The following is a 13,130-nucleotide window of genomic DNA, read 5'->3' on the forward strand; positions in this document are numbered from 1 at the left end:
TTACTTTTTTTTGCAAAGATAGCTGATGTTTAGGCCTACATATCAAGTATCACTTGTCATGGAAATAATATCGGAACAAACTTAACGATGGCGGCTGTGGCATCGGCGACAGCGACGATGCAAAACCAGAATATATTTGACGAGTTGGTTTTCTAATGGCCTTCAACTTTTGATAATGTACTTAAAGCAAGGTCGATTTGGATTTAAATACATACAGATTCACCCACATATAGGGAAGGGGGTTGCATGTGAGAGGAATGAGTACTTTTCCCAAGCGATAATTATTATTGCGACGCAAATAAGTATTCTATGTAGAATTAAAAATATGGAAACAGCTTTGAAATTGATTTTTGCATGTGAATTTGCATTCTCGGGACAATACATAATTTCGGAATACTGATAGACCTTGTTTGGGCCTTGAAAAAATATCCTTTAATAGATCTACGCCTTGTTTGGGCCTTGAAAAAATATTCTTTAATAGATCTACGCCTTGTTTGGGATAAATCCACGCCTCAGTTTGGCCCTTGAAAAATATTCTTTAATAAATCCACGCCTCAGTTGGCCCTTGAAAAATATTCTTTAATAAATCCACGCCTCAGTTGGCCCTTGAAAAATATTCTTTAATAAATCCACGCCTCAGTTGGCCCTTGAAAAATATTCTTTAATAAATCCACGCCTCAGTTGGCCCTTGAAAAATATTCTTTAATAAATCCACGCCTCAGTTGGCCCTTGAAAAATATTCTTTAATAAATCCACGCCTCAGTTGGCCCTTGAAAAATATTCTTTAATAAATCCACGCCTCAGTTGGCCCTTGAAAAATATTCTTTAATAAATCCACGCCTCAGTTGGCCCTTGAAAAATATTCTTTAATAAATCCACGCCTCAGTTGGCCCTTGAAAAATATTCTTTAATAAATCAACGCCTCAGTTGGCCCGTGAAAAATATTCTTTAATAAATACAAGCCTAAGTTGGCCCTTGAAAAATAATGGCCCTTTAAAAAATATTCTTTAATCTTTAATAAATTCACGCCTCAGTTGGCCCTTGAAAAATATTCTTTAATAAATCCACGCCCAGTTGGCCCTTGAAAAATATTCTTTAATAAATCCACGCCTCAGTTGGCCCTTGAAAAATATTCTTTAATAAATCCACGCCTCAGTTGGCCCTTGAAAAATATTCTTTAATAAATCCACGCCAGTTGGCCCTTGAAAAATATTCTTTAATAAATCCAGTTGGCCCTTGAAAAATATTCTTTAATAAATCCACGCCTCAGTTGGCCCTTGAAAAATATTCTTTAATAAATCCACGCCTCAGTTGGCCCTTGAAAAATATTCTTTAATAAATCCACGCCTCAGTTGGCCCTTGAAAAATATTCTTTAATAAATCCACGCCTCAGTTGGCCCTTGAAAAATATTCTTTAATAAATCCACGCCTCAGTTCCTTGAAAAATATTCTTTAATAAATCCACGCCTCAGTTGGCCCTTGAAAAATATTCTTTAATAAATCCACGCCTCAGTTGGCCCTTGAAAAATATTCTTTAATAAATCCACGCCTCAGTTGGCCCTTGAAAAATATTCTTTAATAAATCCACGCCTCAGTTGGCCCTTGAAAAATATTCTTTAAATAAATCCACGCCTCAGTTGGCCCTTGAAAAATATTCTTTAATAAATCCACGCCTCAGTTGGCCCTTGAAAAATATTCTTTAATAAATCCACGCCTCAGTTGGCCCTTGAAAAATATTCTTTAATAAATCCACGCCTCAGTTGGCCCTTGAAAAATATTCTTTAATAAATCCACGCCTCAGTTGGCCCTTGAAAAATATTCTTTAATAAATCCACGCCTCAGTTGGCCCTTGAAAAATATTCTTTAATAAATCCACGCCTCAGTTGGCCCTTGAAAAATATTCTTTAATAAATCCACGCCTCAGTTGGCCCTTGAAAAATATTCTTTAATAAATCCACGCCTTGTTGGCCCTTGAAAAAAAATCTACGCCTCAGTTGGCCCTTGAAAAAATATTCTTTAAAAAATCCACGGCTTGTTCGGCCCTTGAAAAAAATATTCTTCAAAAAATCCACGCCTTGTTGGCCCTTGAAAAATATTCTTTAATAAATCCACGCCTGTGTTGGCCCTTGAAAAATATTCTTTAATAAATCCACGCCTTAGTTGGCCCTTGAAAAATATTCTTTAATAGATCGTTAGCTCGATGTTTGGTTGTATCTATTCAAAATACAAAAATCTGGTTTTATGACAGACGAGTTTGTGACTCAAAATTTGAAACCGGCACACATGTGCAGACCACTGACCGACAGACATACGATGAGAACTTCAGCTAAGCTAATTTAAACGTGACTTAATAATTCAAATATAAAACAAATTTAAATTTTGTTCCCCACATCATATAAAATTTTAAAAATAGATTTTCGATACAAAATGAAAATCGTAAAGAAGAAGAAGAATAGTACGAGAAACCTGTCTGTATCATGGCTACATCCAACAAAGCTATTAAAATTTAATTAATTGTACATTTATGTCCGACATTGATCGCTCTACAATGAATGGGACAAGCCAGAAGAAGAATGGTTGGTAGATGGGCTTCTAGCCCATGCTCTTGCCGTTTACAAACATATCAACAGACATATAAAAAAATAAATGTCATCGGATGAACCACCTAATACCGTTGTAAAAGTATTCTCATCTGTCAAAATAGACACACACACAACACAATCGAATTCATAAAATATTCAATAACTTCGAAAAGAGGAAATGTCACGTCACGTCACCATGATGATAAAGTGATGTCAGGCAAGCAGGGAATAATAGGTCCGGGGTGTGGTGAGTAGTACAAATGTTCGACAATTTTGTACCCTTTACCAGTTATAAATTTAAATATTCATTACAAAATTTATGGTAACCAATTTAGGTGTGTGTGTGTGTGGCTGTGTGTTTTGTCTCTCAAGGGTTGGGCAGATCTGACCTAGTTAATCCAATTGGTGGTTGAAAATTGCTAATAGATTGTAACGCATTGCTATAAAGACAATTTACAATATTACCATTTGGTTATCCATTGCCAGCCAGATGCGGTATAGGTATTGAAGTGATACTCCTCTTCAAAGAAATTGAAATGGTTGGGAACCCGATAGAAGTGAGAAGGTGTGTCTTTCACAATGCAGACATGGGTTCTGCCATTGACATTCAGTGGGTGCTACAGTGAAGATGAGATATATGTTATCTTGGAATGAAAAGTCATGTTTCAATATCAAGTTGAGGCCTAGTTTTTAAGATCTAGCAGATCATGGATATTTTAAGTAGCCACACCTTCGTTGGTCCTTCAAAAATAGATTTTTTTTAATTCACGCCTTTGTTGGCCATCTAAAAAATATATTTTTGATATTGAAAATGTACTTTTTTTTCAAAATTTACGTCTAAGGTGGAAACATGAAAATATATCTTAAAATTCACTGACCAACAATCTACTTTGAATGTAACTGGCAGAGCCCATACAACAAAGTTGGTCCTTCAAAAAATAGATTTTTTCTTAATTCACGCCATTGTTGGCCATCTAAAAAATATTTTTTTAAACATCCACGCCTTTGTTGGTCCTCTCAAAATATTTCATTAAAAATCCACGTCTTCGATGGTCCTCCAAAAACTTTTTTTTTAGAGGACTCTAAATTAAAGTAAGTTGTCTTAGAAGGCCTTTAGTTTATAGTGACTGTCCTCAATGGCTCTACAAAAGAGTAACAGATCTTAAAATGTCTCTGCTTTAGAGTTACTGGGCCCATAGTTGACTCCTATAGTGTATCTTAGATTACTCTAAGTTTTAAGAAAGTGACCTTAAAAGGCCTTTAGATTAGAGTGGCTGGCTTTAGAGACCTCTACTTTGCAGTAACTGGCCCCAGGAGCTTCTAATTTAAAGTAACTAAGCTCGAAATACATCTACAAAACAGTAACAGACCTTAAAAAGCCTCAACTTGGCCACAAAGGTCCCTAAATTACAGTCACTGGCCTCAGAAGACTCTGCTTTAATGTAGCTGGCCTCGAAACGGCTCTACAACAGATTAACGGACCTTCCAATGTCTCTACTTTACAGTTATTGGGTTCAAAGTTGACTGCTACCTTTACATGACCCTTCGTTTTAAGAATGTGATCTTAAAAGGCCTTTAGTTTAGAGTGGCTGGCCTCAGAGACCTCTACTTTACAGTAAGTGGCATCAGAATTCTCTAATATAAAGTAACTGACGTCGAAATAAATGTACGACAAAGTAACGAACAGCATTTAGAATCCCTGTATTAGAATCTCTGGCCTCAGTAGCCTTTACTTTAAAGTAAGTAGCCTCGAAACGCCTCTAAAACAGAGTAACGGACTTTAAACAGCCTCTGCTTTAGGGTAGCTATCCTCTGAGATCACTACTGAAAAATAGCTGGCATTAGAGAATTCTACTTAGAACTAAGTGACCTTTAAAGCCCTTTAGCTTAGAGAAGCTGACCTCAGGGCCCTCTAATTTATTTCCACTGACCTCAGATGCCGCTAAATTCAACTAACCGGCATCAAAACGCATTTAGAATAAAGTAACGGGCCTTAAAAGGTTTCTACCTTAAATAAGCTGTCCTCAGATTAAATAGCTGGCCTTAGATTACTTTACTTTAAAGAAAGTGGTCTTAGAAGTGTTTTCGTTTAAGGTGGATGGCATTAGAGACCTCTACTTTTCAATAACTGACCTCTATAATTTCAAACCTATAATTTCAACAGAGAAACTGTCCATATAGGGCTCTACATTAAAGTAAGTGTTCTTAGAAGGCATTTAGTTACTTTAAACTGGCCTCAGAGGTCTGTATTTTACAGCAACTGGCCTCAGAAGCCTCTACTTTAATGTAAAGGAACATAAACGGTCTCTACTTTAGAGTAGCTATCTTTAGAGGTCACTACTGCACTTAGGAGTCGCTACTATAGAGGGACTTCCGTAAGTGGACTCTTATTCCGGGGATTTTGCCTCAAAAAGTTCCTATTATGAAGTAACTGGCCTGGCAAGTTTCCACTCAAGAGAGTTGTTCACCAAAGAATTCACTACAATAGAGTAGCTGGCCTCAAAAGAACACCACTCAGAGGTGGTGGAGAGAAACACCACTCAGAGGTGGTCAGATACTACTACGAGGTATCTGGCCTAAAAATCCACTTTAATAGAGTTATATTACAGTTACACCATGTGCAACTATTCTACGGTAGATGGCATCAGAAGCCATTACTCTGAAGTAACTGGCTTCATAGGTCCCTACTGTATATCAGCTGTTCTCAGCGGTCACTATTGTAGAGCAGCTGGCCTTAGAAGGCACTACTACTATCATGTATTTGGTAATGAGGCCTATATACTATAGAGTAAATGCCCTTAGAGGACAAAAATATAGAGTATCTGGTCTCAGGGTTGACATATCTAGAGTATGTGACTATATTTGTCTTAGAGGCCAATATGATAGAGTTCCTTGCTGTATGGTCGCCGAATTTCCAATTAACCTTAACGGAACGCCATTGAAATTATGTATTAGTGTCAAATTTAGATTTCTTCTGGAACAAAATTTAATTTGATATCACAAGGTATGAATAACACAGACTACTACAGATGGTAAGAGGTTTCAAATTCCAAATTATTCGATTATTTTTCCTTTCGAATTCGCCAAAAATCTCCTTAAAATTCAATTAATCTTCTTACAAAGAAGAATCAATTAAAAAAGCAGAGTATTTCACTTGAATTGCTTTTCAATCTTTCTTAAGCGGATAATTTTTTCTCACTGCTTTCTTTATATCATTGGCCAAGAATATATCATCCATCACAGTTATATAACAAAATTCTACTTACACTCAAGTATCATCAACAAAAGAATAAGAAAAAAAAGATTTATTACCTAAAATGAGACAGAAAAAAAAACAAATAGAATATTAAATAATAAAAATGAGCATTGATTTGAAAATATTTATAAGAAAAATCCATCAATTATAAAATTTTGGGGAGGAAATGGGAGGATACAAATGAACAGTAACTTTAATTGAAATTGAGAAAAAATGTATATTTAAAGCTATAATGGTCTAAATACTAATTTACCTTAAAGTGTCAGACCTTAAAAGGCCTCTACTTTATGGTAGCTGTTCTAGGGTTTTAGTTCACATGCCTCTAATTTGAAGTTACTTAACTCAGAAGCCCATACTTTACAAGACTGAACTAAAAAATCCATAATTTAGAGTAACCATCCTCAGTAGCCTCTACTTTGAAGAAACAGGCCAAATAATGTTTATAAAACAGGGCACCTGTCCTCAGATGCTTAATTCATAGTCATCTAAGGGGTTGCTACTATAGAGGGACTTGCTTAAGAGGAAACTTTTTAAGGGAAATTGCCTGAAAAAGTTCCTCATATGATGTAACTGAACTGAGAAGTCTCTACTTGAATGTCGCGGGCCCCAACAGACTCTACTTTCAAGTAATCGACCTCACAAGACCTCTACTTCAAAGAAACTGGTCTCATAAGCGTCTACTCTAAAGTTACTGACCTCAGAAACCTCTATTTTAGAATATCTGTCCTCAAAAGGTCTCTACATTGAAGTAGAGAACCTCTAAAAGACACTGATTTACAATATCTGGCATTTGAAGACCCTTCATTAAACTCACTACCCTAATACATAGTAACTGTGAAGGGGTCGCTACTATAGAGGGACTTGTATACGAGCATTATTTTTAAATAGAAATTACCTCAAAAATTACCTACTATGAAGTTACTGACCTGGGAAGTCTATTCTTGAAAATCGCTGGCTGCAGAAGACTCTACTTTCGAGTAATCGACTTCAAAAGACCTCAACTTCAAATGAACTGGTCTCAGAGGCATCTGCTTTAAAGTAATTGTCCTCAGAAGCATCTACTTTAGAGTACATGACCTCAAAAGGCCTCTACATTAAAGTAGCGAACCATAAAAAGACACAGATTTAGAATAACTGGCATCAGAAGACCCTTCATTAAACTCACTGGCCACAGAAGTCCCTACTTCATTGTAATTGTCATCTTAGGGGTCGATACTGTTGAGGTATATGCGTAAGAGGATTTTTTTAAAGGAAATCACCTCAAACATTCCCTGCTTTGAAGTAACTGACCTGCGAAGAATCCACTCAAATGTCATTGGCTCCAGAAGTCTCTACTTTAGAGTAATCGACCTCACAAGACCTCAACTTCAAAGTAACTGACCTCAGAACCATATACTTTAAAGTAACTGACCTGAGAACTATCCACTTTAGTGTAGCAACCTCAAAAGGCGTCTACAATAAAGTAACGAACCTCAAAAATACCTTAATTTAGAATAACTGGTATCAGAATCCCCTTCATTTAACTCACTGGCCTCAATTGTCCCTACTTCATAGGGACTTCATAAAAAGATTCTTTTTAAAGGGAAACTGCCTCCAAAAAGTCATACAATGAAGTAACTGTCCTGGGAAGTCCTTACTTGAAAGTCGCAGTCCCCAGAAGCCTCTACTTTAGAGTAACTGACCTCACAAGACCTCTACTTGTGAGACCTCAAACAGCCTCTACTGAGAGTAGTTGGCCCTTAATTAAAGTAGCGAACCTCAAAGAGACACTTATTTGGAATAACTGGCAATAGAAGCACCTTTCATTAAACCCACTGGCCTCAGAAGTCCCTTAGGGGGTCGCTACTTGCGTAAGAGGACGCTTTTTTAAGGGAAATGGTCTACTATGACGTCAATGACTTCAGAGTGACACTTCTTTAAAATAACTGGCCTTTAAAGATCTCTAATGTAAATTAACTGACCTCTGAAGTCTATATTTTAAAATAATTGGTATCAGAAGCTTCTAAGTTAAAGATACTGGCTTCAGTGGCCTCTACTTTAATGTGACTGATATAAAAAGGCCTCTACATTTCAATAACTGGCCTCAGAAGTATCTACCTAAAGGTTACTGGCCTCAGAAGCACAGCCTTTAAAGTAACCGGGCCCTAATTTATAACTGTCATTTTAGGGGTCGATACTGTAGTGGGACTTGCATAAGAGGAATTTCCTATTTGAAGGAGAATTTCCATAAAAAGTTCATATCTTGAAGTAACTTCCCTCAGAATGTCCCAACATTAACGTATCTGGCCTAAAAACACCTTCAAATTAAACTAACTGGCCTCAGAATTCACTACTTGAAAGTCACTGGCTTTAGAAGACATACCTTAGAGTAACCGAGCTCAGAAGGTCATCTAGTTTAAATAACTGGCCTCAGAAGTCTCAAATTTAATGTAATTGGTCTCAGAAGTGCCTACTTTAGAGTAACTTACCTCAAAGGGCCTCTACATTAAAGTAAAGAACCTCAAAAGGCATCTGCTTTAGAATAAATTGTCTCAGAGAGAGTAGAATAGCTACCCTTCGAGGACATGTCTTTAAAAGTAAATATGTCCTGAGGTTTGGAATAGCTGGCCTAGGAGATCACTTATTCACAACAGCTGGTCTCAGGTACCACTAACATCAGAGGACATCGTTATAGTATTTTTTGTATTAAAAAAACCCAATTACCCACCATCATCCTCTAATCCACCCTGACCTTTAAAAGTCTGCATACATATATTATCGTATAACCACATATGGCGATAAAGTTTCTTCTCACACCTTATTCGTAGAAAGAAAATTGACAGCTTTTCTAAAAAATTTTCCCGACTGCATTTAATAAGAAGAAAGGTGCGAAAACTGACGCTGCCAACAAACCTGTTAACTAGCTTCGACTAGCAGCCATCAACACCACTAGCTTCATCATTACCATCATCCTATCAATAACAAAGGAGGAAAGCTTCAACACAACCTAGCAGCAGCTATCCATAAATTACCGGCACAAAAAATAATACCTTCTGTCCGGCCAAGAGTTTACAGCTCCGCACAACAAGCAAAAAAATATAGAGATGCACAAAAAAAAATTCCAACATCTGGATAGGTGGATGGTTGGATGGCTTTCCATGAATATCAACGGATCATGGTTAGTGGCGTATATGTGATGTGGGTTGGTCGGTTGGTTCGTTAGTTCGGGCTACTAAAAAAAGTATTTGGGTGTGTAGCGGTATGTGGTGAGTGAAAATCAGCTCTATACACACATGCACACACTTTTCATGGCTCATTTCAAAATCATAGTCTAATTATATGGATGCCTTTCCTCTGAATCGCCATCTATCTTCGAAAAGATTAGTAGTGGGCACATTTTCACATGAATTCCATTTGCTCTCAAAAATTTGCATATTATGGCTGTTAATGCATAGTTCATTGAAATTGTTAAACATTAACTGGAGCATTTAATTTGAAATGCATTTAAATGTGCAGTAGAGTGGATGGAAGGAAAGGAGGACAGTTAACAGCGGTCTCTGAAATCAGCCACGCTGTATCAGCATAATTTGGGACATGTGGGACTAGGTGCTTTATAACAATAACATTCGATGTCAGCTACTATAAAGCAGTGGACTCTCTGACTAACCCAAAGCAGTGATCTCTGAGGTCTGTTTCTATACAATATTGACCTCTGAAGCCTGGTAATATTCAGTAGAGGTATACGTGTCCAGCTACTCTCTTATAATGGTCCAACTACTGTATATATTATGTATTTTAGTGGCATCTGAGATCAGCTACTCTACTACTTGCCTTTCGAAGCCATTTACTTTATAGTAGCGTCCTCTGATGCCATCTACGCCACAGTAGCGATCCCTGAGACTTGTTACCCTGAAGCAGAGACCTTTTTAAGTCTGTTACTTGAATTTAAAGACTAAAGAATCTGATCTCCAAAGTCTCTACTTTAAAGTCCCATATAGCTAGCTGCCTTAAATTAAAATCACCTGAGGCCAGCTAGTCAGAACTAGAGGTCAGTTAATTTAAATTATGTGTTTGAAATTATACTGAGTAAGATTAGTTTAACTAGTTCTTAAGGTAAAAATGTTTTACAATAAAATCGAAATTGAAATAACAAATAACGATTAATTTAAATTGGAAACTTCTGAAAACAGCTAAAGTAGGGGCCTAACTTTGAAGTATTTTAAAATAGAAACCTCCGGAAAAGTATTGATAAAAGTATTGTGTGTTTGAGATTGGGCTAAGTAAGATTAGTTTAAGTAGAAACCTCTTGAACCTACTTCTCCACTCGAAAGTAGAGGCCTTCTGAGGTCAGTTACTGCAACGTAGAGGCTTTTGTGGTCAGTTACGTTAAAGTAGAGGCCTTCTGAGGTCAGTTACTGTAACGTAAAGGCGTTTGTGGTCAGTTACGTTAAAGTAGAGGCCTTCTGAGGTCAGTTGCTGTAACGTAGAGGCGTTTGTGGTCAGTTACGTTAAAGTAGAGGCCTTCTGAGGCCAGTTATTGTAACGTAGTGGTTTTTGTGGCCAGTTACGTTAAAGTAGAGGCCTTCTGAGGTCAGTTACTGCAACGTAGAGGCTTTTGTGGTCAGTTACGTTAAAGTATAGGCCTTCTGAGGTCAGTTACTGTAACGAAGAGGCGTTTGTGGTCCGTTACTGTAACATAGAGGCGTTTGTGGTCAGTTACGTTAAAGTAGAGGCCTTCTGAAGTCAGTTACTGTAACGTAGAGGCGTTTGTGGTCAGTTACGTTAAAGTAGAGGCCTTCTGAGGTCAGTTACCGTAACGTAGAGGCGTTTGTGGTCAGTTACATTAAAATAGAGGCCTTCTGAGGTCAGTTACTGCAACGTAGAGGCTTTTGTGGTCAGTTTCGTTGAAGTAGAGGCCTTCTGAGGTCAGATACTGCAACGTAGAGGCTTTTGTGGTCAGTTACGTTAAAGTAGAGGCATTATTCGACCAGTGGATTTAAAGCAGATACCTCTGAGGTCAGCTAATCTAAAGTAAGCGCCTTTTGAGATCACTCACTTTAACGTGGAGGCTTTTGAGACCAATTATATTTAAGAGGATATCTCTGAAGCCAGCCCTTTTAAAGTATAGAACTCTGAGACTAGAAACTTTAAACAGAATACCTTAAAAGTCAGATACTTTTAATTAGAGGCTTCTGAAGTCAGAAAATAAAAAAATGAGGCATTTAAAAACCATTTCATTCAAAATATATACCTCTGAGGCAACCTAATCTAAAGTAGGCGCCTTTTTAGTTAATTAAATTTAAGTTGAAGCTTCTGAAGCCAGTCCATTTAAAGTAGATGTCTCTGATAAAAGAAACTTTAACCAAGAGGCCTTATGAGACCAGTTACTTTAAAATACACACCTCTCCTTTTAAGGGCAGTTATTTTAAAGTAGAGACTATTGGGCCCAGATACTTCAAGGTGGATGCTCTTCAGGCCAAATAGTTTTAAATAGATACTTCTGAAGCCAATCCTCTTAATATAGAGGACTCTGAGGCCAGAACCTTTAACCTAGAGAACATATGAAGCCAGTTCCTTTAAATTAGAGGGTTCTGAAGCCACAAACTTAAAAAAATATTAGGCCTTATGAGCTCATTTAATTTAAAGTAGATACCTCTGAAGTCAGCTAATCTAAAGTAGGCGCTTTTGAGGACAATTACTTGACTAGAGACGTCTGATGCCAGTCCTTTTAAAGAAGAGAGACCAGAAACTTTAAACCAGATTCCTAATAAGGACAGTTACATTCAATTAGAGATTCTGAAGCCACTAATAGGCTAGTCCCTTTAAACTAGAAACCTCTACAGAGTAGAGGGAGGCTTTTGAGGATAGCTATTTTAAAGTAGAGACTTCTGAAGCCAGTCCTATCAAAGTATAGGTATCTGAGGCCAGAAACTTTAACCTAGAGGTGTTATAAGGCCAGTTATTTTACATTAGAGACTTCTGAAGCCAGTTCTTTCATAGAAGAAGTCCCTGAGGCATAAAACTTAAAAAAAGGGGCCTTATAATTCCAGTTAATTTAAAGTAGAGAGGCTTTGAGTACAGCTACTCTAAAGTAGAAGTCTCTGAGGCCAGAAATTGTAAACCAGTTCCTTTAAAGTAGAGGTCTCTGAGTTCAAAAACTTTAAACCAGTGACTTTTCAAGTCCAGTTATTTTAGAGTAAAGACCTCTGAAGCCAGCTACTCTAAAGTAGGGGCATTTTGAGGTTAGTTACTGTGATGTAGAGACTTTTAAAGCATGTTAATTTAAAGTAGAGACCTCTGAGAACATATATTATGACTTTAAGGCCACTTACTTTTAAGTTGGAACCATTTTCGATCAGTTTCGTTAAAATGTAGTCTTTAAAATTGGTCAATTTATGGAAGCAGCCGTTTATGGTCATTTTCTTCAAAAGAATCCGGTAAGGACAGCTACTCTACAGTAAGAATCTCTAAGATATAATTAGTCTACAGTCGGGACATTATAAGTTAGCTACCCAAAAGCAAAAACCTAAGTGCAAGTACTTTGCAGTAGAAGTCTTTAAGTCCATCTACTCTACAGCAGAGCTACCCAAAAGCAAAAACCTAAGAGCAAGTACTTTGTAGTAGAAGCCTCTAAGTCCTTCTACTCTACAGCAGAGGTCCTTAGAAGCCAATTACTTCAATGTCAATGTCTTTAAGCAGTGGTCAGATAGGGTGTCTTTGTGATCGTCTTGTAAAAATCTGTCGACTCAGAGTCGTTATAGGAAAGCTTTGATTCAGATACGTCTTCATAGGTCAATCATAATGCTTCGTTGCATTTTTTATTCTTCTTCCTTAGCTTTGGCAGGTAGTTTTTACGGACCAGCTGTAATGCAGGTAGTATCACAATCAGAGGCATGTAGACTTCTCCTCTACGGCAAAGATATAAAGAGGTCTATTACTTTAAAATAGATGTTTCTAATGCCAGTTATTCAAAAGCAGTGGTCAGATAGGGTGTCTTTGTGATCGTCTATGTAAAAATGTAATAGTCGTAATAGTCTTATAGTCGTTATTAGATTCAGATACATCTTCATAGGTCAATCATGATGCTTCGTAGCACTTTATATTATTTTTTCTTAGTTTCGGCAGGTAGTTTTTACGGACCAGCTGTGCTGCAGGTAGTAACACAATCAGAGGCATGTAGTCGAACTGAGAAGCAAATTGGGTTAAGTGGTAATAGGTAGTATTAATATACAAGCTTTCTTCGACGCCAGTATTTTTTGAGCACCCCTTTGACAGAAGTCATATGAAGGTATGAGGAAGGTATAGGAGGAAAA

This window comes from Musca vetustissima, unplaced genomic scaffold, assembly GCF_032173495.1.
Source record: "Musca vetustissima isolate MV318-11 ecotype Yass unplaced genomic scaffold, APGP_CSIRO_Mvet_v1 utg3448, whole genome shotgun sequence".
In the NCBI taxonomy this organism is placed as follows: domain Eukaryota; kingdom Metazoa; phylum Arthropoda; class Insecta; order Diptera; family Muscidae; genus Musca; species Musca vetustissima.